The sequence below is a fragment of the Balaenoptera acutorostrata genome, chromosome 4 (genome assembly GCF_949987535.1).
Source record: "Balaenoptera acutorostrata chromosome 4, mBalAcu1.1, whole genome shotgun sequence".
Lineage (NCBI taxonomy): Eukaryota > Metazoa > Chordata > Mammalia > Artiodactyla > Balaenopteridae > Balaenoptera > Balaenoptera acutorostrata.
Window position 1 is genome coordinate 143,994,587 of NC_080067.1, and position 24,492 is coordinate 144,019,078.

Sequence of the window (24,492 nt, forward strand, 5' to 3'; positions counted from 1 at the left end):
AATTGATTAACACAAAAATTTGGTCACAACATAACTAAGTAAAAAAGGCAAAAGGCATAAAAGGTACCTCTGTATGTTGTATGTGTGTGTGTGAGCTCATGTCTCCCTAAGAAAATCTGGGAGGACTTATTCCAGTATGAAACTAATAATAAGGTTTACCTCTGGGTGGTATCTATGAATAATCTTTACTTCTATTGTTTTCCATATTGTAAAACTGTCTGTAATGACCATATATTACTTTTTTTTTTTTAATAAATTTATTTATTTATTTATTTATTTTTGGCTGTGTTGGGTCTTCGTTTCTATGCAAGGGCTTTCTCCAGTTGCGGCGAGCGGGGGCCACTCCTCATCGCAGTGCGTGGGCCTCTCACTATTGCAGCCTCTCTTGTTGCGGAGCACAGGCTCCAGACGCGCAGGCTCAGTAGTTGCGGCTCGTGAGCTTAGTTGCTCCGCAGCATGTGGGATCTTCCCAGACCAGGGCTCGAACCCGTGTCCCCTGAATTGGCAGGCAGACTCTCAACCACTGCACCACCAGGGAAGCCCCATATATTACTTTTATTTTTTGGCTTTGGACCTCCACTGTAGAGAACTGAGTGTTAACTTTTTGGTCCATTCAGCATACTACATTTGTCAGCTTAAATAAGGCCCCTCTCTTGTTTTAATTTATTTTGTTTCTTTTTAATCTGTTTGATATACATGAATTACTTTTAAAATCAGAACAAACAATAAAGCTTGTATGAGGGAACAGTCAAGCACTCTCACTCGGAAGTCTGTGAGAAGAGCAAGGGTATCCTCACCACTGCCCAGGCATGAATTGTAAATTGTGCACCTTGTCACCTGGTATGAGGCACAAAGATAGGATTCTTGGTTAACTTGTTTTTCCTTGGAATGTTTGGGTTGTAACTCCCAATGGGGTTCCAACTACTGAACTTTTGGGCTTAGTATGGTACACCACCAAGAGTGGTCGTGAGCAGGTTTGGAAACCAGAAAAAAAACCCTGGCATCTTGACTTAGATCAGTGTTATCAGTCTGCCAGGACTGCCATAACAGTCCACCAACCAGGTGGCTTTGACAACAGAAATGTATTGTCTCACAGTTCTGGAGGCTAGAAGTCCAAAACAGAATCTTGTTCCAAGCCTCTCTACCAGTTTCTGGCAGCCTCAGGTGTAGGTGGCGTTCTCCCTGTGTCTTCACATCATCTTCCCTGTGTGTGTCTGTGTGTTCAAATTTTACCTTTTTATAAGGACATCAGTCATTGGATTAGGGCTCACTCCAATGACCTTATCTTGATTACCTCTGTAAAAACCCGATCTCCAAATAATCTTGGATCATTTTGGTGTGGTGGAAAGAACATAGGCTTTGCAATTACACATGAGTTCAAATCTTGGCTTCACCACTTACTGGTGGTATGACCTTGGGAAAGTTATTTAATTATTCAGGACTTGATTTCTCACTGGTATAATGGGGATGTAAAGTTGCTGAGGTTTAGAGATACCCTAGAACGTGTTGGGTATGTGCAGGCTGTTACCATCTGTGATTTGGGGGTCTTTGCTTGTAGATGTTAATTTCTATGACTATATATATTTGTAATACATCTGTCAGTGGACCTGATGGGAAGATTCTCAGATGAGAGCAAGGATTTAATTGCTGAACCTGGTCAAGGCTAAACTGGCATCTATACCAGAGTCCTTCCTGCCTACATGTGTTCACGTGTTTGGGATCAGCATAATTCACAGGTTACTTTTTAGGTGAAGCCTGTATAAAACCATTTTACAGCATTCCAACCTGGACATGACAGCTTATTGATCAATGTTGTTTAAGGCTGTCATACTGGGAGGAGGGATGGTGGTGGTGGTGGGGTGGAGGGGAGAAAGGGTGCAGCCTTCTACATATGAAGACCAGCAATGCCTTCTATTACTGCATGACTATAAGCTCAAGATTCTGCTTCACCCTGATAACCTTCTAGATGGACTTGACTGAAGACAAGGGCACGTTTCTTGAGACATTGTCATATTCTTTTCAGGTTATCTAGAAGATTACTTATGCAAGTTTCCTTCATTACCAGCAATAAAACCTTTTTTTAAATAAATTTATTTATTTTTATTTTTGGCTGCGTTGGGTCTTCATTGCTGCGCAAGGGCTTTCTCTGGTTGTGGTGCACCGGCTTCTCATTGCGGTGGCTCCTCTTGTTGCGGAGCACGGGCTCTAGGCGTGCGGGCTTCAGTAGCTGCAGCATGTGGGCTCAGTAGTTGCGGCACGCGGGCTCAGTAGTTGTGGCTCGACAGGCTCTAGAGCGCAGGCTTAGTAGTTGCGGTGCACGGGCTTAGTTGCTCCATGGCATGTGGGATCTTCCCGGACCAGGGCTTGAACCCGTGTCCCCTGCATTGGCAGGCGGATTCTTAACCACTGTGCCACCAGGGAAGTCCCACCAGCAATAAAAAATTGACTCAAATTTAATTTAGTGTTAAAGGTTGCAGATGCTTAAGTGTCCTGATAGAAGTGAAACTGTGGTGAATGGGGGTGGGTTTGGCGGTGGGAGCATGGAGAAGAGAAGCAGGAGGGAGGAAGGAGTTGGTTGTATAGGTGGAAGTGTAAGTTTGGGCAGAGTCAAGATTGCAATCTCTCACCCCAATAGGGACACTCTTCGCCACTTCCTTCAAAACAATCAAGTTGAATGTGGACTTTAACTGCATTACTAATTTTGAAAAACTCGGCACTCTAAAAGAACTTTTGATAGGCAGGGTAACTTTTGATACCATGAGAATCAGTCTGAAGTAAGTTATTTGCCTACTTTTTGCCTAATTTATCTTAAGTTTAGTCTGGTTTCTTTCATGGCCTGTGCTAATTTGAATGGTTGCCTTAGTATATCAAGGTTCTAATAACTGTAGGAGGGAAACATTTGTTGGAAAAACTCAAGTGTCTTTTCTCCAGTCACACAGGATAGAGACCAGTATTTATAACGGGGTTGTTTTTCCTTTTTTTTCTTTTGATTTGTACTAAAAGATTAAAAACATTTTTTTTATTGGAGTATAGTTGATTTAAAATGTGTTAGTTTCAGGTGTACAGCAAAGTGAATCAATTAGACATATACATACATCCCCTTTTTTTAGATTCTTTACACCTGTAAGATTGTATCTGCAGCCATTGTACTTATGAACGGTTTAAGCTTAAGAAAAAATTGATATGAACATTATCATAAGATTGCAAAAACAAGCTTAGAAATAAATCCATAAACTGGTGACTAAGAGTAAAATAATATCTATAATATCCTTTTTACCATAATATTAAATGCCATTTTACTAGGCTTGGTACAAAATATAATTTCAGACAGTGGCCGTCTACTAATTACACAGTAGCCAGCACAGCAAGGCTACTAGCATACCTAGGTTTTAATGCCTGGGGAGCACACCTCGCAATATTTAGTCAGGCAGAAGGTCTAGATAAAACAAAGATAAACCAAGGCCAGAATATTAATAAATTGTGGGCGGATCTAGAATCTGGAAACTGAGACGGTACATGAAAAAGAAAATCAGGGAGTTGGACAAAGATACAGTAACAGCTTAAGACGATTAATTTTCGGGGAATTCCGACGGGGAAGGAAGGCTGTGCCCTGAAAGGCGGGAGGGGGGTTGAAATCCGTGGGAATGCCTGGGAGAGCCTGCACAGTCTAAAGTTTTTATGATGGCTCCGTCCATAATTTCTGTACGCTTGCATTGGCCGCCTCAAAGACCGAGCGACAGGATTTAATCAAGGTGTCAGCCGCAGGGGCATCCTGAATGCGGGAGAAGCGTCCGGAATTCCTGAGATGTCTGAAACGCGGAGGCGGCCTCTTCCCCACCCCCCGCCGCAGCCTCCGTGGGCATTTTCCGGCGAGGGGGGCACGCGAGCCCTTCGAAGAACAGCTTAAACACGCGGACGTGCGCGGCTGGCGCGCTCCCCGGGGATGAAGGTGAGAGCCCCCGGCCCGGGCGCGCGGGGGGTGAGTTCTCCGGGTCCCCGCGCGGCCTCAGAGTCCGGGCCCCTCCCCCCGGGGCGGGCGGGGCTGCGGGCGCACGACGCGGAAGCTCTGGGCTCCGAGGGCGGTGGCGCGGGGGCCGCGCGCGCTCTGCGGGCCGCAGTCGGCGCGGGCGCGGCGGGCGCGGCGGGAGCGGGGCGGGGCGCGGCCGGGCGGCCGGGGAAGAGGCGGGCGCTCGCGCACAGGCCGGGCCGCCGCCTCGCCCCCCTTCCTCTTCCCCTTCCCTACCTCGGCCCGGCCATCCCCCTCTTCTCCCCTCCCCCGAGCGAATCACGCGCCCTCCTCTGACACTCGTAGCGGGCCCGAACTCCGAATTTATCCTTCACGTGACCTGAGGGGGTTGGGTGGTTGGTTGGGGACGGAGGGGGAGAGGGAAAGGAGGGAACGGAATCTGCCGTTGCCCGAGCAACAGGCCCCGCCCGCCGGCTTGGGGCCGGGGGGCGGGAGGAGGACGTCAGCACGTCAGCCGGGGTTTTGCGTTTTGATTGACAGTTGCTATAGCGACCGGGTCGGTCCGTCGCCATTTTGTTGGTTGGTTTTTTTTTAAACCCTTTCGCTTCCCGCCCGAATAATAATAAAAAGCCCCATTGGAGTGAGGCGGGGGTGGCGGCGGCAAGAGCGGCGGGGGGATCCGGGGAGACTGCTGCCGTCGCTGCTGCTGATCGCGGCCCGGGACGGGCTCAGGGAGCGGACACCCCAAGCGGGGGGTGCGGGCGCCGCCGCCGCCGCGGCTTATGCTGCTGTTCCTGCTGCTGCTGTTGGTGCCGCTGCCGCCGCCGGCGAGCGGGCGGGACCGGTGTGAGTGTGAGAGAGTGTGTGTGTGCGTGAGCGTGTGCGAGGACGAGTGTGCGTGCGTGTGTGTGTGTGAGTGTGTGTGAGTGTCTGTCTGTGCGGGGACTCGGGGGCGGGCGGTTCGGGCTCTCCTGGCGGAGGAGCCGCCGCCGCCGCCGCCGCTCGGGCCCCGGCGCTTCTCGCTGCGCAGGTTTGGAGCGCGCGCCATTTTGTGAAATTTACAAAATCCTCCTCGGGAAGAAGCCACCGGCAGCGGCCGCGACTCGGCGCCCGGCCTCGCCGCCGCCGCCGCCCTCCGCGCCGGGCCGGGCCTCGCGGCCCCGCCGCTGGGAGTCGGGGTCCGGGGACTGCGGTATTTGCCGGGGAGGGGGCTGTCGCCTCCCCGGCCCCGGGCGCCGCTGGAACCGCGAGCCGGAGAGAGACTGAGGAGGCTGCGGCTCGGCCGCGGAGCCGGGAGCGCCGGGGGCGGAGAGAGGAGGCCGGGGCGGCGCTGGCTGCGGAGGCCGCGGCGAGAGCGCAGCGGCGAGAGCCCGAGGCAGAGACTCACCGGAGGGAACGGCGCGAGCGCCCCGCCATCGTCCCGGTGAGTGTCCGGCCTGGCCCGGCCGCGGCCCCGGCCCCGCCCGGCCCGGCCCGGCGCCCGGCTCCCCCCGCGGCCTGCAGCCGGGCCCGTGCCGAGGCCGGCCGGGCGGAGGGAGGGACCTGCCATTTTAGGAGGAGGCGCCGCGGCCCGGGGCCGGCCGCCGGGGGAGGGAGCCCGACAGGCCCGGTCCCGGAGGAGAGGCGGGTGCGAGCGGAGGGAAAGTTGCGGAGGGTGGGAGATGGGGCCGCGGCCTCCCGGGAGCCGGGGCTTGGGGGCCGGAGAAAGCGCCAGACCTTCACTGGTCGCCCGAGCGAAGGGGAGGAGGTTGTCTTCCTCCTCCTCCTCCTCTTCCTCCTCATCCTCTTCCCCCAGCTCCTCCCTCGTCCCTCCTCTTGGTCCCCACCAGTGTGGGAACGGCCGGGGTTCTCCGCAAGGACAATGCGCGGGTTAAGAAAATGGGGCTGGCTGCCGGGCTAGGCGCCGGGGAAGGTCGCGAGCCCGGTCCCCGCGCGGCCCTTTGGGGTGTGTGCTGGAGCCAGGGCACTCGGCATGCTCCGAAGTTGTGCAGTGAGTGCAAGTGAGCCCGGCCACTCGAGGTGGATTGATGACCTGTTTAGCAGCTGGAGGAATTGGTGGTTGAGGATGCGTAAATTATAATTGATACCTGGGTATTGCAACGAAACTTCACAAGTCTGTTAATAGGCAGAGACCCACTCTCGCTTAGAGCCACCGGGGCTGCTGAATAGCTTCACACTTAGCGAAAGGCCCCTCCCTGGTCCGAAATAGTTAAAAATGGCACAATTAGTGAGTGAGTGACTCTGATCACTTCTTTGTGCCTGTCGTCCAACCCTTGGATGATGTGAATCTTGTAATCTAGGTGCAGTACTTGAATGCCAGCACCATTTGGTTCTCGAATTCCGCCCAAATTGTCAGAAAATACACCTTGTAACATTGTTTTCACACTGATTTAAAGATTAGGACGAATAGTGCCAGGCACTTGTCTTCAGGGCCTTACGTGTATTAATTAAGTCGCTTATTCTCCCGGTAGGAACTGTTACCCATTTTACAGATGAGGAAATTGAGCGGTGACTCATCCAAGGTCATACAGCAGGGACCAGGGGTCTGTAGTCAGCCTGGGCTCTTAATCACTAGGGTATAACTCATTATTATAAATACTGACAGATTTTGGAGCGATCTGTGTGTAATGACTCAGGGTTCTAACCTAGAGCTTCTGTCCGCGTATAGTGTTTTGCATGGAATTAACTTTGTAGTTTGCGGAAGCGGAAAGGAAAGGTTGAGGTGAGGGCCTCTGAATGAAACTAACTTGTCAGCTTCTCCCCTGCTCCCAAGCAAACTACATAGACAATTTTTGAATGGAAGGAATTAAAAAATATTCTTCAGTGCCTTTTGTTCACACTTAAATTTAATTATAGTCATGTAAGTATTGATGAGTCATAAGAAAGTTTTGTGCAAAGTTATTTTTAGTTACTTTTTATCTTTGAATACTTAAGATTTTCTCTGTGATCCCTTACACTTTACATATACAAAGTATTTAAGAGTGGATATATTTAATATTTTGATTTTGGGGGCGTTTTCATAATTCAGTGGAATTACCTTTAGCTTTTGTTTTGTAAACTTCTCATATCTTGATTAGTTACGAGAATATTTTTTTCAGCTAGAGTGTAAATGTGGAAAGAGAATTAAAATTACAGGTGCTAAGATTTTAAACGGAAGAAGATAGTTTCAAAGAGACTGCAGTTATGAAAAAAGTTCACTCAGTTATATTAAGATTTTTTAGTATACATATGACTTACACTTAAAGTACCCCAGTGCTTTTGGAAGATTTGCCTTGGAATAACAATGATGTTTATGGTGGCTGTCCAAATTCATTTAGACTTCAAACCTTGCCAAAAAGTTGAGTCCTGTCAATGTCTACAGCAAGTTGTAATGTAAAACTGAGTATAAAAAGTTCATAAGAAGAGTAAGCTCAGAAGTTATTTATCCTGGAAGGAAGGTCACTCCTGTGTCTGTAAGGTGAAGACTCACTCCTTTGAAATCTAAAAAAGATTATGGATTTGAATAGAATTAAGTGAGTGGATGGTCCTTATTGGTAGGGGTGGGAGATGGACTAAGTGATCTAGTGAGATCTTTGTTTTTGTTTGGAATATGGAATTTAGGTTTAAGATCGTTTCTTACATTTCTTTTAAAGACTTTTTGGTGGGACTTAATGGAAACTTAACAAACATACATAGTTACTGTGTCCTGGGGATTCAAAAATTGAGTTAATCCAGCCTCTTTTAAGGGCACTAACATTCAAAACAAATGAAGATGTTCCATTGTAATGCAGTGTCTTGTTTGGGAATGTAGATGTTAAAAAAAAAACCTGGCTTAGAATTTTTTCCTCCTCTAGAATATTGTCTGATGTCTGCCCCTTAGTTTCATTTATGCAGATTTTTTTGTGTGTATGACTTAGAGATGTTGCCGTGGGGAGTGTGGTAAGTGCAACAACTGGTATTTAAAGAATTTACATAGGTTTTTGTAGTGCTGCAAATCCCCGTGAAACCAAATTTAAGATAACTTGTTATAATACGTGGTGAGAGTGACCTTTGGCATATGTTTTGTTTTGAAACTATACAAAGAAAGAAGATGCTAATTTGTATTGAATCTTGGGTACTACTTGGAAACAAAACAAAAAAAGCTTAGAAGTTTAGAATGCCCAGGGATATTTTCACATGCATGTTTATGCTTGGCAACTATCTAGTCATGGGGAGAAAACTTGAATAGAAGTAACTTTATTATGAGTGAGAAGGGAATTAATTGCCTTCTACATGATCTAAAAATAAGCTTAATAGAAGAGGGGGCTTCATTTGTGACTTTATTTGTGGTAAGGTGTGTGTCGAATTTTCTTTGCTTTAACATTCACTTTTCTCTTGTCTCAAAGAACTTTCACATTTCCTACACGCCCACCCCCACCCGCACCCGCAAGCAGTTTCTCTTTTTATCCCCCCCCCCCGAGAAAAACTTTATCTAAACTCAGCAGAACCCCAAAACTTCCAGAGTCTTTATAAAGAAGATTTACTTGATTTTTCTCTCCCAGAATTTTAGTAGTCTTAGAATTTTGTTGTATTACTATAAGTAATTTAAACTGTGAGCTAAGAATCACTATTTTCTGTTGAGTTTTTTGGTGGTTTTACCTCCAGATACTTGTGTGTATTTTCTGCTTAGAAGTAAAGCTATTACTTGAAACTATTAAACATGATCACCTGAAACTTGACACCTAACACACTTTGCCCTGTAAAGTGAAATGCGTGACTTTGTTACTTTTGTGTGAGCACCTTACATGTATACATAGTGGTTATGCTTTTTGAAGGACTTATTACCATATATTATTTTGACAATGGGCAATGTTTTGATGGCTAGAGAAATTATAGTAATTCATAACCCAAGGCGTGCACAGTTTTGGATTAAAAATTTTGGGGGAGGAGGTTAAAATTTGTGGTTAATTACTTGGAAAAATCATCAAATTATTTTAAATTACCTAAAATTTCTCCCCAGTTGCCTCTAAATAAAGAAATCATTTGAAATCTTGTCTTATGTCAATGCTATAATGCTAAGCTAGAGCTGTGGAGTTTACCATTGGTTATGTGAAAGTGAAATGTTGACTTCACATGACTAAAGTAATTAATTTAAGGCTCATATTAGGCAATTAGAGACAAGTCTTGTTTCCTAACCTAGTGGCTACAGGCAGCCTTAGTTTCATTTTTTGGTATATGAAAACAAAATGACTTGGAAATATTGCATTGTATAAACCAGCTAAATGTTTTTAAAAAGTTATGGTTTTGCTTTGAAATCCTACCTCCAGAGTTGTATAACGAGTTAAAATTCTTTATTGGAGATAACTTGTGGTACATTGAACATCTAAGATAATGTGGTTCCTTGTAGGCATACTTTTTGCTAATACAGAACCATTTTGTCTTTTCAGCAATTGATTCTTCTCCCAGAGCTATGTATCCTCTCTTCTAGAAGGTGACTTTTAAAAGTTTGTAATACTGTTAAAGTTTTGTTTGTTTGATGGACATGTGCCCATATCTGATATATAGTGCATAATAGTTTAAAATGTATCTTTACTCTTGATGAATTATTTTCAGTTTTATCTCACCATAATTGAATTGCTTGTTCAAATTGATTTTGTGGAGAGGGGCTTAGTGAACTGGTTTAACATGGAATGAAACTGGTTTCAGCATCACCTCTATTTTAAATAACATACCTGTTCATTAAATAATCCCATTATTTCTCTAAGTATATAAAATTTCGACTGGAAAGAGTTTATTATTGTTTTAAGTTTTATGGATATTTGTGGTTAAGGTTGGCATTTTAGCACATGCATTTGGGTAAGAAGATGCTCAAATTGTGACATCTATCCACAATCTGCTTGATAGCAAGTTAGAGATAGCAGTTGAAGAAGCATAACTGTGGAGAGAGTATTGGCCTGTGAGATAGTGCCAGGCAGAGCCTCCTGAGTCAGGCAGGTCTGGAATCTCAGGTCCTGCCACTCACTGGCAGTGTGGACTTAAGGCACAATGATTTTGCTAAGTATCAGTTTCTTCATCTGTAAAATGGGGTTGATGGTACTTACCATGGGGTTCTTGTGAAGACTGAGATAGCACACATACATTTTTTAATAGCTTTCTCCCTCTTTTCCTCTTCTTCATTGATACTCATCCTTATGGTCTCAACATAAATGCTACTTCTTCAGAGGCCTTCCCCCAAACCCCAGTCTAAGTAAGATTCCTTGGCCATGCATTCTTATAGACTCTGCTTTTTTTGACAGCCATTACTAAAAGTTGCTATACAGTTATTCATATGTACGCATAAGTACACTTACTCATTTACTGTCTGTCTCTCCCTCTCTCCACTAACCTGTAAGGTCCATCTGGACAGGAATAATTCTGTAACTCCAGTGCCTGGCACATAACAGGTGTAGCTAAATGTACATGTACATGGGACGATGGAATGAGGAACCTGTGTGCCACATCCTGCCTGAGCACCACTCCTTAGTTGTGCAACCTTGGGCGAAGTAGCTTCCGAGCTTTAGTGTCCTGTGTCCAAATGTGCAGAGCACCCGCTGCTTTGCCCAGGATTTTGAGAATGTGAAATGAGATACTGTAATGAGGTGTTCTGCAAAAAGTGTAAAATGTTATATAAATGTAAGTTGGTACAGTAGCAATAATTTCAGTAGTGAGATTACCCAAGAATTTATAATTAGAGTTTCAGCCTTACTGAGTTGGTAAGTAGCTGTTTTGTAATATTTATTAGTAACTTAATCTTTCTATATGCATTAGTTAGAGCACAAGATTGGACCTATGTTCGGACTAAATACAGTGGCTTAAACAAGGAGTTTACTTCTCTCTCATATAAGTAGTCTAAGGCTGATGTGGTGGCTCCAAGATACAGGGGAGCTTGGTTCCTTCTGACTTGTTTTCCTGTGCTTAAGGGGGCACCATGTCCTATACAGTTGAGGACAGCTCCTCTCCACATGCACAGTCCAGGGACAGGATGTGGGCAGAGAACACCCCCTCTTTAAAGACAGACCTGGAAGTTGCATATGGGACTTCGGTTCACACCCATTGGTCAGAACTTAGGTGGCCGCATGTAGCTGCAAAGGAGGCTGGGATATGTGGTCTTCAGTAGGTGGCTGTTTGGCTGAAAATTTGTTTCTACTGAAAGAAGAGAATGGGGGGGGGAGCGATTATGAACCATTGCCTGTCACACTTTCAAATGTTTTGGGAGAAACTTACAGAAATGAACTTTGAAAAGACAACTTATTGCACTAATTAATGTTTATATTCCATATTTGCTCATTACTCTTTTGAACTATGGTGTACAAATTGAAATAGACCATCAGTACATAGTATATAGAATATATACATATGTAGTCAGATTGGAAAAATTGTAACTACTAGTAGTGAAGGAATTTTGGGTCACATTATTTTACTGACGGTATTTTCTGATAGAAACATGATTCTTGATTGCTGTGACTATTGCAGTAAACAGTATTTGAAATCTAAGCTCTTGGATTTAGTTTTAGCAGTCCCCTTGACCGTTTTGTGTGTATTTGTGCTCACATCCTCAGCAAGCAATACTAGGATATTGTGATTCAGTATCGCAATATCTTGTTAGGTTTTCAATAAATGTTTGAATCACTGAAGTTGCAAGGAGGATGATGGCAGTGATATTTGAACATTTACTGTCCAGTATCTTCCTCTTTATTTCATGGGTTTGACGAAAGAGGAAGGTCTAGGATTCTTTGAACTAGCGTATAATTAGGTCAAGTAGAGACCTGAGGAACTAATGGGTCTCAAAACAGTTTTCAGGATAACTTGTCAAAGTTGTGGGATTCCCAAGCTCCGATACTTCTCTTTCTGTAGGTATGGGTGACACTCTAGAATCCCCTTTCTTAATTTGGACTCCGGGTAATCCTGATGCAGTAGAAACATTTTGAGAAACGTTGACATAGTTCATCTCTCATTTTAGAGAAGGAAAGGGGTGCAGAGAAAATAAATGACTAACCAGTGCCTCAGAATAAGGAGGTCTGGGGGACTAGCACATGTTTTCCTGACTCTTGGTTCTTTGTTCTTTCTACAGAAGAGGGGACAGAGAATAGAGTACAACTGCATTTTTGGTTTTATAGGAAGATCTGTTGTTTTCAAATATGTTGCTATTTATGTGTGAGCTCATTGGTAGTGAATGGTTGGCTCACTTACCTGTCTTCTTAGCCTCTTAGAAGAATAGCCTGAGTTGGTCAAATAAGTATTTAAAGGTGGGAAGTTGAGGTTTTCAATCAGGTATAGTTAGTGTCGGTGCTGTAGTGGGTAGGGTAGTGTATCTCCAGCGTTAGGGTAGATGACAGGTAGGTTTTGACCTGGCATGTTTAGAAGGAACAAAGGGAGGTCATGTCCTCAAATTATTACTTTCCTTTTCTTCTGGTTTGCTTGCAGTTCTCACTGTTGAATTCATTCCTTTAGATTAAGGTAAGAGCTGGATTCCCTAATTTAAAGTGGAAATATTCCCAGAGGAATATCCTTAATCTGTTATCAGGTTAACACTTTATTTTTATCATTTAGCTGGCTGTCATTTTAAACATTGGAGAGTAGCACCTGCACTAATAAGAGAGCTTTTTGGGACGGGGAGGGAAGGGTAGGGCACATGTGCCCTTGCCCAAGGAAAATGAAGGGCATGCTTGAGAAATGTCTGCTTGGGGTGCAGTCCTGGAAGGGTTCATGGAGGCTTCTCTGGTGGCCGGAGGTTGGTAGCGTTAGACTGGCACTTGCTGGCCTTCTGTTGCTAAGAGTGTCCGTAATGGGACTGTGGATAATTTTGCTGAGGACCACTGGGCTTGATGGAATATGGAGTCATTGGAGTAGGAGTGTTCTCTTTTTCTTAGTGTTTTTTCATCTGTTTAGGGCTCCTATTTGAGCAGTCTTATATCAGACATAAAAGGTATCATTTTGATCTAGAGAATTTTAGTTCTTAACAATCAACAAGTTATGTATTTTCACGATTAAAAAAAAAAAGATCCAGCCTGGTAGAATGGTGTCACCCCCCCACCCCCCACCCCCCTGTGCTCCATAAGTAATAGCTATTTAGTTTTTCCTACTAGAAATTTTCTATACATACAAACATACAACTGTATATGTAAACATTTATTATATACACGTCTGTTACAAAGCTGTATATTTAGTGCGATCCTGATTTTTTTTTAGTGTGACATTGTGTGTGTGTGTGTGTGTGTGTATCCACTCTGTGTACTTAAAATCAAAAGCAAATGGGATCATGCTAAACACACAAGTTTTGCAACTTAAGCTTCTTGATCATCTTAGAAATATTCCCACATCAGGTGGTGGAGTTTCCCTGTTTTTTTAACGGATGGGAAATGTTCCATGTTATGGATGCAGCACAATTGAGTCAGTCTCCATTAAAGAGCATTTAAATATTTTTTCCCTATTTTTGCTATTTTTAAACAATGCTGCAGTGTACATCCTTGTACATGTAACTTTTCTGTGAGCGTTAGCCAGAGAGTATATATTTATAAGGGAAATTGCTGGTTCACCAGGTATGTGCACATTTGAATATGTATTGCCAAATTGTTTTCCAAGAAGTAGCACCAATTCATACTTCATCAGCAGTGTCTGAGAGTGTATAGTTTTCCAAATCTCACCAACACTGGTGTTATCGAAGTTTTAAATCTTTGTCAATTTAATAGGTGAATAGTGAAGTCTAGTTGTTTGAATTTGCATTTCTTTATGAGTGAATTTGAGCATCTTACATTGTACTGTAAGTCTTGTACTTTAAATAACAAAGTATTTGTTCTTTGTTGTTTAGTTAAAATTGTTCTGTGATTTTCCTGTATTTATTCTGTTGAATGAAAAACTGTTTTGATAAATTGTAAATGCTTATAAATAAATTGTAAATGCTTATAATTCTAAATGCTTGGATAAATTGTAAAAGGGGATTCTTGTTCCTCTTCAACTGAGGAAACATTTGCCTGTCCTCTGTATAAGATATGTGAATTACGGTGGTAGAAACTTTGACTACAAAAGTGAATAAGGTTTGGCGACCTGTGCTGTTAGTGTTGAGATAGTTGTGTGTACACAGGCAAAATTAGCACAGGTAAGACCATGGCTACTAACAATTAGAGCTATTGCCATACAGAGAACTAACTAGAAGAACACGGGGAAGTCAGACAGATCTGGGGATTTGAGCATGCCTTGTGGAGGAGGAGGGATGGGAGCTTGGTCTTGAAGAATGGATGGGCTTTTTACAGTAGAACCTGGGGAAGTGACAGTCGGCTGGAAGAAGTCATATGGGCACCTGTGGTGGGTGTGCCTGGAGTGTAAGAGTGTGTGAGTGTGTGTGTGTGTGTGTGTGTGTGTGTGTGTGTGACGTTGGGGGAGGGATAGGAACAATTGCAGTGAGAAATGAGAGTTATGGGTCTTAAAAGGAATTTGAATTTGGGGCAGTTGAAGGTTTTTCATCAGGGCGATGATAGCAGATCCATGGGTTAGGGAGATGACAGCCTTTTGAAAGGCTCATTCTAGGTGTACAGGCATGAGGAATAAGAGAGGGAAAAACAAGACAGAGGGAGAGCCAAGTTAGGAACATCTTGAGTTCTTAATTATTTAATTTTCAACAGAACAAAGTGAATATTTCTGGATTCAGATAGCAATGGGACCCAGGTTTTGGAGATAGAAAGGAGAGAATTCAGCTTTGGTGGCAGTATAGTAAAGGTCATAAGGAGTCGAATGACTGGCTTAATGGGACAGTTGAGAATATTTCCTAGTAAGGTCCTGAAGGAACTGTGGAAGAACAGAAGATAGAATTATTATTGTAGTTCAAACCTTCCATTAGTGACAGGTGGAAATAATTTATAGCACCATTAAAAATGAGCTAAAAAATGGGGCAGTGGGAGAAGGCAGTGTTAGAAGCTGTGATTCTGGAAAGGGAAAGGTTGTATCACAGTTCATGGTTTGAAAAGTATAGAGTAGTTAAACATGTGAGAGTTTAATTTATTCTGAGTGTCTTAGTATTTTCCTGAAAAATACCATATTTCTTCTGTTTATGTTCACATATGTTCTTATTGGGAGACCAGTCATCTAAAAAGCATTTATCTTGTGAGGCAGATAGAGCTATTTATTGAGTACCTACTAGTGCCAAACATGGCACTAGGGCCTGGGAATCAATGCTGAAATAAAACCCTCACCGTATGTGCCATCGTGGAAGCTAGTTGTAGCCGGGGATCTTTAATAGCCTGCTCCTAATCCAGAGTAGGCTTAAGGACGCAGTCTAGAGTAAACGTGAATTTTCCTTAAAGGGAACACAGTCTATGAAATTGAGTAATGTTTGATGTTGCTTTTTGAAGGTCAAAATTTTTGTCTCCTTTTAAGAGTCCCTTTGACAGTTAATTTTAGGTTAAAGTTTATTTGGATATAAGTAGGACTGCTGTCTTTAAGACAAATACTGTCTGCTGAAAAATTTGTTCTGATTTGATCGTTTCCCCTTGAAAAAGAACAGCTGTCATCACAGTGGTGTGTTTTACTTCACCTTTACATCAAACACATTTATTTTTGAGAGACGTTACTATGGTACAAAAGACTGTTTCATTAAAGTTTTCCAAAAGAGCAATGGTAAGAAAATTATTACGATCTCAGCATATTTTGCCATCTAATTTCAATTTTTGAATTTCCCTGTAGTGGTTCTGTGGTACAGTTCAAAATGTCAGTAATGCTAGGTAAATTTACCTAAGAATTGGCCTGAAGGCCCACAGCTACTCAGCAGTACTGGAGTCAGCTCTGCAAAGGGAGGAAATTGAAGACAGAAGTCTTAGGATTCATGGGAGATGTTTGGAAGAAGGCTGTTTGCTGAATAAGATAAAGATACGGACATCTGAAGTAAAGGATGTGGGCATGTAGGGAAGGTCAAGGAATAAAATTCAATAGAATGGATAGAAATGGAGAGACTTGAACAAATGGATGAACAGGAATTCTCAGTTCTTAAAAAAAAAAAAAACCTCTTTAATGACTTATTGTGACTTCTAGGGGAAAGACTAGACTAGTCATAGCACTCCCTACCTGGATGATCTGGCTCCAGCTGACTTAAGCCGTCTCGTCTCCCATGTCTTTGCATGTCTGCTTCCTGGGCCAGCCATCATCCCTTCTTTCTTTTAGTTAACTTCTTTTCCTCCTTCATTTTCAGTTCAGATATTACTTTGTCAGGGAAAGCAGACCCCTGTCCTAGTCACCTCTTCTTTTTTAATGTCTCATGTCTCCCTGTACTTTCCTTTCACAATGCTTATCACAGGTGGTAATTTTTTTAGTGCTTGTTTTATTAATACCCTCCAGAGAGCAGGAGCAGTGGTGTTTTGCTCCCCCTTGCATTCTGAGAGATCGGCAAGTGTTTGGCGTGTGGTGAGTACCAAGTAAACATTTGTTGAATGCATCAGTGAACTACGTCTTGGTCTTTACTGGTTGGTCTCAAGGACCAAATGATTACATAAGGGGAATGTACATTTGGAGTAAGAGTTGGACAGGGAATATGGGAACCTTGAAGAAGAAGAAAAATGTGAATCCTGTCTTTTTAAAGATAAGCTTGGAAAACTCTATGTAGCCAGTAAAAAGACAAAGTTATTTACTCATGGATTAATTTAATAAGTGCATATGAAATACCTACTAGTTGTTAGAAGTTCAGTGTTGGTATTACGGAGTTGAAAGATTGTGCCTTCTCTATTAAAGGAGTACATAATTTTATTAGTTTATTGAAATAGATACAGTTCTTAGTTTCATTTGGAATGGTTTTTTTTTTTTTTTAAATGTTAGTTTCCTTTTTTTTTTCTTTTATTTATTTATTTATTTATTTATTTATTTATGGCTGTGTTGGGTCTTCGTTTCTGTGCGAGGGCTTCCTCTAGTTGCAGCAAGCGGGGGCCACTCTTCATTGCGGTGCGCGGGCCTCTCACTGTCGCGGCCTCTCTCGTTGCGGAGCACAGGCTCCAGACGCGCAGGCTCAGCAGTTGTGGCTCACGGGCTTAGTTGCTCCGCGGCATGTGGGATCTTCCCAGATCAGGGCTCGAACCCGCATCCCCTGCATTGGCAGGCAGACTCTCAACCACTGCGCCACCAGGGAAGCCCTGGAATGGTTTTAAATTGTGGAGGGAATCAGGCTGGATGTTCTTTATGATTTTTAGCCAACAAAGTGAGTTTCATTCAACAATTATATCTGGAATGTCAATCCAGCATTTGCAGTAGCTCTTGGGTTCACATTTAAAATAAGCTCTAGCTTTGGCGCCATTTAAAAAGTGATAGAAGGAACTTCCCTGGTGGCGCAGTGGTTAAGAATCCACCTGCCAGTGCAGGGGACATGGGTTCGATCCCTGATCCAGGAAGGTCCCACGTGCCGCAGAGCACCTAAACCCGTGTGCCACAACTACTGAGCCTGCGTTCTAGAGCCCACAAGCCACAACTACTGAGCCCATGTGCCACAACTACTGAGGCTGCATGCTCTGCAACAAGAGAAGCCACCGCAGTGAGAAGCCCGTGCGCCGCAATGAAGAGTAGCCCCCGCTCGCCACAACTAGAGAAAGCCCGTGCACAGCAATGAAGACCCAATGCAGCCAAAAAAAAAAAAAAAAAAAAAAAAAGTGAAGAAAGTGGTTTGGATGCGTTTTGGCCTTACTTTTTCTTCACATTTGGACAACGACAAGAAGAATGATTGAGGGAAAGTTCGTTGTACGGATGGATTTTCAAAAGAATTGAGTCTTGTAGTTAGAAAATTACTGAAGCTTTTGATCTTGTCAGGTGAATGATCTTTTTAAAAGCTTAAAAGGGACTTGTTTTAAAGTAGTTCTGAAACCTTTCTCAGGGACTAGTTTCTGTAGTAAATATTTAGAAAAGCAAATATTCAGATTTCATTTTTTGGCTCTTTGCCTGGTCCCTTGCCAGGCCCTTGGGACGTAGTTGTGAATTAGGTGGACATACGTGGTCCCGTTCATGGCCGTGAAGCCCTTCAGTGTGGTTGGAGTTCGCTGTAGAGAACCCTAAAGGAGACGTGGCTTGATGCTTCCATCATCCAGCTGTCCATTTGTCCATCTGTTTATGTATTCCTTGAACTTAGTTCTGGTGGCAACATGTTAGACTACTTTATTGTTGCTTCATCTCTGATAACAAAGGGGCTAAGGGGGATAACATTTATAATACCAATGTAAAATAGAAACTTGGATCTTCAGCTTGTTGGCATTGGCAGATTCTTTTTAAAAAAGAGATGTTCATGTAAATCAGTGAGTTTCTCTTGTTAAAAAATAAACTAATAATGGTAACATTATTAAATAATGCTAATATTGATTGCCTGCTATGGGCCAGACTCTACATATTCATTATTAGTTATTTTAATATTATCAGCAGCCCTAGAAGGTGGTGGATAGTATCTGTTTATAAGTTAGAAAACTGAGATGCAGGGAAGTAAATTTGCTTAAGGTTAATCATAGTAGATTGCTTATGCTGCTTCCAGATAATAAAAAACCCAGTGAACAGTTACAGGCCCTAAAGTTAAACATTCAGATAGAAAAGAAAAAGGAACATAGAGCTTCTATAACCCATTAATTGAAGAAATAGATAAAAGTTCTGGTATGCTGGGATTGATGCTTTGTGCTACTGGTTCATTAGTCTTTCAGATAATTAACCAGAACATCTAATAGCTTTCTGTGTTTGGGGAATTCTTTACCTTAAGAATCTTGGTGGGAGGTAGATGTCTTCCATTATGAAAGCCAGTTGCTCACTTTCTCTGCATTTTTTTGGGGTTAGGATGCAATCATATGACCTGGGACCTCCATTCCACTACCTCAGAAGCCAGTGATTTGCAGAAGCAGGCACTTTGCAAAGTCTGTGTTCTGCAGTGCAAGGGGGATGGCAGCTGCGGCTCTTCTGGAGGCAGTCAGTGACAGATCCAGTTGTAGCATTTAGTTCCAGGGTCAGTGGTATCTCTACAAATCACAGGGACCGAATCCTGTGTTGTCTCCACTGGACCAGATCTGTGGTTTGAATTTTCGGTGTTCTTGGTTATGTAGCCTTCCAGCCTGGCCCTCCTGGGGTTTTCTGTGAGTTGCCTAATACACTTTAATAACTTCCTTTACAGTTTCAACAAAGCTAGAGTTAGTTTCTTTTGTTTGCAACTAAAAACCTTTACTCAGATGTTGGTAATTACGACAATAGACAATTCTAAGGAACTCTCTATGGTCAGGGTTACCTGTATCTAGATTAGAATTTACTAAGTAGAAGAGTTCACAATATATATTAAGTGAAATACTCGTAAAACACTTTGCTTATTGATTTAATGCATTTGCTGAATTTCAGTGCCTTTTCTAGGCCAGGATATGTTCTAGGTGTTGGAGATACAGGAGTGACAGTGTAGGTAAGATCCCTGTACTCACAGAGCTTACGTTCTATTGTGAAATGTAGAATAAGCAAGAAAGCAAGTAACATAATTGACCAAGAGTGATACATATCATGTACATATCATGATAAAAATAAAGACAGGATAATGTGATAATGATGTGTGTGTGTATGGTTAGGAGTTGTATCTTATAAAACATTTACTTTAAAATTGTTGTCAGGAGTCATGACTTCTGTTTCTGACTGTGGGGCAGTAACATTCTGAATTTACCCTCCCACCATAAACAGCTAGGAAACTGGACAAAATACATGGAACAACTGTTTTCAGATATTAAACAATAGGCAGTGCAGAACCACATTCCCTAACAGATGGGAAACAAACGAGGAGGTCCTGTGATGGTGCAGCTTTCTGCCTGGAGGCAGATCTCAGTGCGGGGAAGGAGATCCCCAAAAAAGCCAGTGAGTTGAGGAAAGAAAGATTGGGGTTGGGGGAGGCCAGAATGGTTCTGATTTGAGGAGCAGAGTTCTGGAAAGAAGGGACTTATGCTGAGAGTTATGCAGAGAAAGAGTTCCATAAATCTTCTTAGTGGTCCCCTTAAATGTTGACTGAATGCCAATCTGTGGTGCATGTGTAGGGTACAGTTTCATGAAGGAAACATTTCTGGGGAAGGAATCCACTGGGAAGCTGTAAGCAGAAGAATTTTCTGAGCTCACCCAGGGCTGGAAAATATTTGAGTACTTTATAGCCAAAGTAGAAAGATCTCATTATATGCTGTGTTGATTGAGAATCCAAAAGGGTCATGTCTTAATGGGGCTAAACTAGTCCTAAAATAAAGGTTACTCTAGATATGTTTGAAAAAAATCTTAGAAACACGCCTTAAAAGGGGCAAACTACAATTGACACTTGAACAACATGGTTTGAACTGTGCAGGTCCACTTAATACGTGGATTTTTTTCAGTACTCCAGTACTACATGATTTGCAGTTGGCTGAATCCATGGACGCAGAACTGCAGATATGGATGACTGGCTGTGAATTTATACTTGGAGATTTGACTGTGTGGGGGGGTCAGCACCTCTAACCCCTCTGTTGTTCAAGGGTCACCTGTAATTTGAAAGTAATGTAATTGCCAGTCATTGCAAAGGCCAATACTCTTTAAAGAAACCCAACACTCAACAGTGTAAAATGTCTAGCATCCAATCAAAAATTACTAGACGTGTGAAGACGTAGGTTAATGTGACTTATAATTAGGATATCAGTAAATTGAAACCAACCTAGAACTGACATGTTAGAATTAACAGGCAAGGACATGAAAGCAGTTACTGTATTCCATATGTTCAAAAAGTTAGAAATTATGAAAGGTATAAAAAGATCCAAATAAAACTTTTAGAGGTGAAAACTAATGTGTGGAATGAAAAATATACAGGATGGCATTAATGGCAGATTAGACATGGCAGAAGAGAAGATTAGTGAGTTTGAAGACAGAAGAGAAAACTCAGGAGAAACAGAAATGATAGAGACAATGGAATTAGCAGGCAAGGTTATTAAAAAATGGCTACAATAAAATGCAGAGTCAAATGTCAAATCACTGTGTTGTACATCTAAAACTAATATTTTATGTCAAATGTATCTCAATAAAAAATACAAATAAAACACAGGGTCAGATTGTGGTTAATGTTGACATCTTGGTACATGAGTTTTGGTTAAAAAGAGCAATTGTGACTGCTACCTGAAGTTGGCTTGATGTGTAGTTAAGAGTAGTTGCAAATCATTATTTCAGCAAAGCACCAGGATATGGCGGAAAAACTTTATTGTGTAACAGTGTGTTTGTTATTTCTTGATATGTAACAATATTACCATAAACTTAGAAACTTAAAAACAAGTACATTTATGGCCTCACAGTTTCTGTAGGTCAGATGTCTGAGCACAGCTTAGCTTAATTAGCTGGGTCTCAGAGGGCTCTGGTCAAGTTATTGATGGGGCTTTGGTCTCATCTAAGGTGTAACTGGGGAAGGTCTCCTCTAAGCTCATATGATTGTTGGTAGAATTCAGTACCCTGTTCAGTATTGGATTGAGGGCCTCAGTTTCTTGCTACCTATTGGCAGACATCTGCCCTCAGTTCATTGCTGTGTGGTCCTTTCCAGCATGGCCACTACTTTCTCAAAGACAGTGAAGGAGTGAGTCTTCGCACTAGACAGATATACAGTCTCATGTATCATAACCGCAGAAGTGACATCCCTTCACATTTCCTGTATTCTCTTGGTTAAAAGCAAGTCATCGGTCTTGGTTCAAAGGAAGGGTCTGTGGGAGGACATGAACAGCAGGAGGCTGTGTTGTGGGAGCAATCTTAGAGTCTGTCCATTACAGAGAGTAGAGTGTAGTGGGAAAGAAATGCTGTACGTTTGATTGGATGCCGTACATTTTTGTACATTCCCTGGAGTCTGATCTAGATATCTGGCTTTGAATCCTAGCCCTGCCTTTTCCCAGCCATAAAAACTTCTCTGAGCCTCAGTTTCCCTGTGGGGATAATATACGCCTACTGTTTATAGCGTTGTGAAGAGTAATAGAATGCTTGTAAAGCACTTAGGACTCCATCCTACTAACTCCTAGTCATCTTCCCCATCCCAGTTGAGATGTCTGTGTTCAGGGAAACCTTCCCCGACTCCTTCCAGTCTAGGTTAGGTTTCAAAACACCTTGAACTTTTCCTTATCACTGCTTCACACTGTTCCACCTGAACTTGATACCTGTTCGGTTTATTTATTTTTGTATCTGTTTTCTTTAGACTGAGCTGCTTAAGAGCAGGAGTTGGATCTGCTTTGTTCACTGCTGTCTCTTCAGGTCCTAGCATAGAATCGTAGAAGGGCCTGGTGTATAGAAAACGCCATAAATGTTTGCTGAATAACTGAAAGAATGAGGTTGAACTGCATGCACTGCTTCTTTGAAATGGCATTTTTAGTGTTACCATACTGTGCTTTTCCAAGTACTGGAGCAGTTAGTCTAAAAGATACTTCCTCTGTTTCTAGGATGGTCAGGATCTAGCATGGGAGACTGAGGCATAATAGTCTTAAAACTGTGATTGGGGGCTTCCCTGGTGGCGCAGTGGTTGAGAATCTGCCTGCCAATGCAGGGGACACGGGTTCGAGCCCTGGTCTGGGAAGATCCCACATGCCGCGGAGTGACTGAGCCCGTGAGCCACAATTACTGAGCCTGCGCGTCTGGAGCCTGTGCTCCGCAACAAGAGAGGCCGCGAAAGTGAGAGGCCCGCGCACCGCGATGAAGAGTGGTCTCCACTTGCCGCAACTGGAGAAAGCCCTCGCAGAGAAACGAAGGCCCAACACAGCCATAAATAAATAAATAAATAAATAAAATATAAAAAAAAAAAAAACTGTGATTGAAGAGGTTTGCAGAGTGGATGCTAAAAAGTGGTAAAAAAAAAAAAAGCTGACAGTATGAGGATACAGTAGTAAAAATCAGTCCTAGTGGATTAGAAGTAGGGTGCACAGTAGGGAGTTTCTCTTGCTGTAAATGTGCTCTGCAGATCACTCCATGGTGTGGTATGAAGGAAATAAGCTTGGAGAAAATTACCTTCTTGGAGATTCACAGTACACATTAGCATATTATAGGAAACCTGTTAACATAGTAAGGGCAATCTTTATTAAGCTTGCTCTGAATACTTTATAAACACACACATATCACAACCTAGTAAGGTATTATTTTCAAATAACTGATGATAAAAATTAGGTTTAGAGGTGGAGTAGTTTCCCATAGTGGTTGGTGAGATAGGATTCAAACCAGGTTCGGCCCTCACTCTTAGTTATTATTTGTATTGCTTCTGTGGAATATGTTTTAGCAAATATTAATTTCATGAGAGCAGGAATCTTGTACCTTTTTGAAGAAATTTATTTTTTGGCTGCATTGGTCTTCGTTGCTGCGCGCAGGCTTTCTCTAGTTGTGAGTGGGGGTTACTCTTCATTGCAGTGCACGGGCTTCTCATTGCGGTGGCTTGTCTTGTTGCGGAGCACGGGCTCTAGGCACGTGGGCTTCAGTAGTTGCGGCACACGGGCTCAGTAGTTGTGGCTCTCAGGCTCTAGCGCACGGGCTCTGTAGTTGTGGCGCACGGGCTTAGTTGCTCCGCGGAACGTGGGATCTTCACGGACCAGGGATTGAACCCGTGTCCCCTGCATTGGCAGGCGGATTGTTAACCACTGCGCCACCAGGGAAGTCTCAGAACCTTGTACATTTTGTTCGTCATGTATCTAGGACTAGTATCTTGCTTATCCCTTAATACATGGCTGAATGAAGGGTTTCTGGTATTTTAAACTGTATCTCAGCTTCCCAAGTTGAATTCCATGTAAAACTTGAAGAGAGTTTTGTAGATAGCAGCTGGTATAATCCAATCAGTGGATTACAACAGAAAGTAATTTTGTGTTTCCACTTTGCAGTGATGGAGTAGTTATGTCCCTAAAGAAGAAACATCTATGTAGTCTTTGACTCCTTGTAACTTCCTCTCAGTTACTTTTGAATTTACTCTATTACCCAGCCCTCTTGAGTTTTGTTTCTGAAATAGTCTTCAATTAAGTTCTTTCTTTACATTATTGTTAATGACCTCTCTACAGATCAGATCTTTAGTTTCTTTTTGCTTACTGCAGTAATTTTTTTTAAGAATTAATTTTCAGTTTTAATATGCATATAATCAAAATTGAATACTACCGAAAGACTTGTGATGAAAAAAACCTGTCCCCAGGCACACCCTTCATTACTCTAGTCCTGCTCCGGAGAGCAGTGCTTCCCGAACTTTTCCACCTCAGAGTCTGTATGGGCAAAATAGAAGAGGCTGTTTGGGTGTCCTGAGATCTTTAGGGGATCTTGGCACTTCTGGAACATTAGTGGCACTGTGTGCGATGTACACTAGCTGGCAAGCTCTGCCCCGTAGGTAATCACTTTTTCCTCAACTCTTAGCTGTTTCTTCTGCTGTTTATCTATTTCTAAATAAGTTGCTTATCAGTTAGGATGCTTTTGGATGGTAGTACTGAGACCACGACCCAAACTGGCTTCAGTGTAAATCACAGTTGGAAGTCCAGAGGTAGGGTGGGTTCTAGGGCAATTGGTTTTGTGGCACAATAATGTCTTCAGGAACCCAGTTTTCTATCTCCCCCTTTAGT

At 42.8% G+C, this 24,492-nt stretch overlaps 1 protein-coding gene across 3 annotated transcripts in view; it reads left to right on the forward strand.

Annotated features, from left to right (window-relative positions):
- Positions 1 to 5,259: 5,259 nt before the first annotated feature.
- Positions 5,260 to 24,492, forward strand: part of DYRK1A (dual specificity tyrosine phosphorylation regulated kinase 1A) — a 144,701-nt gene continuing 125,468 nt past the window's right edge. The window contains exons 1-2 of one of the 3 annotated variants that reach the window (XM_057545387.1): positions 5,268 to 5,390; positions 9,373 to 9,416. The gene's annotated coding sequence lies outside the window, so the exon portion shown is untranslated. Of the gene's footprint in view, positions 5,391 to 9,372; positions 9,417 to 24,492 lie in introns of all 3 variants that reach the window. The other 2 variants (XM_057545388.1, XM_057545386.1) reach the window with 2 other exon arrangements.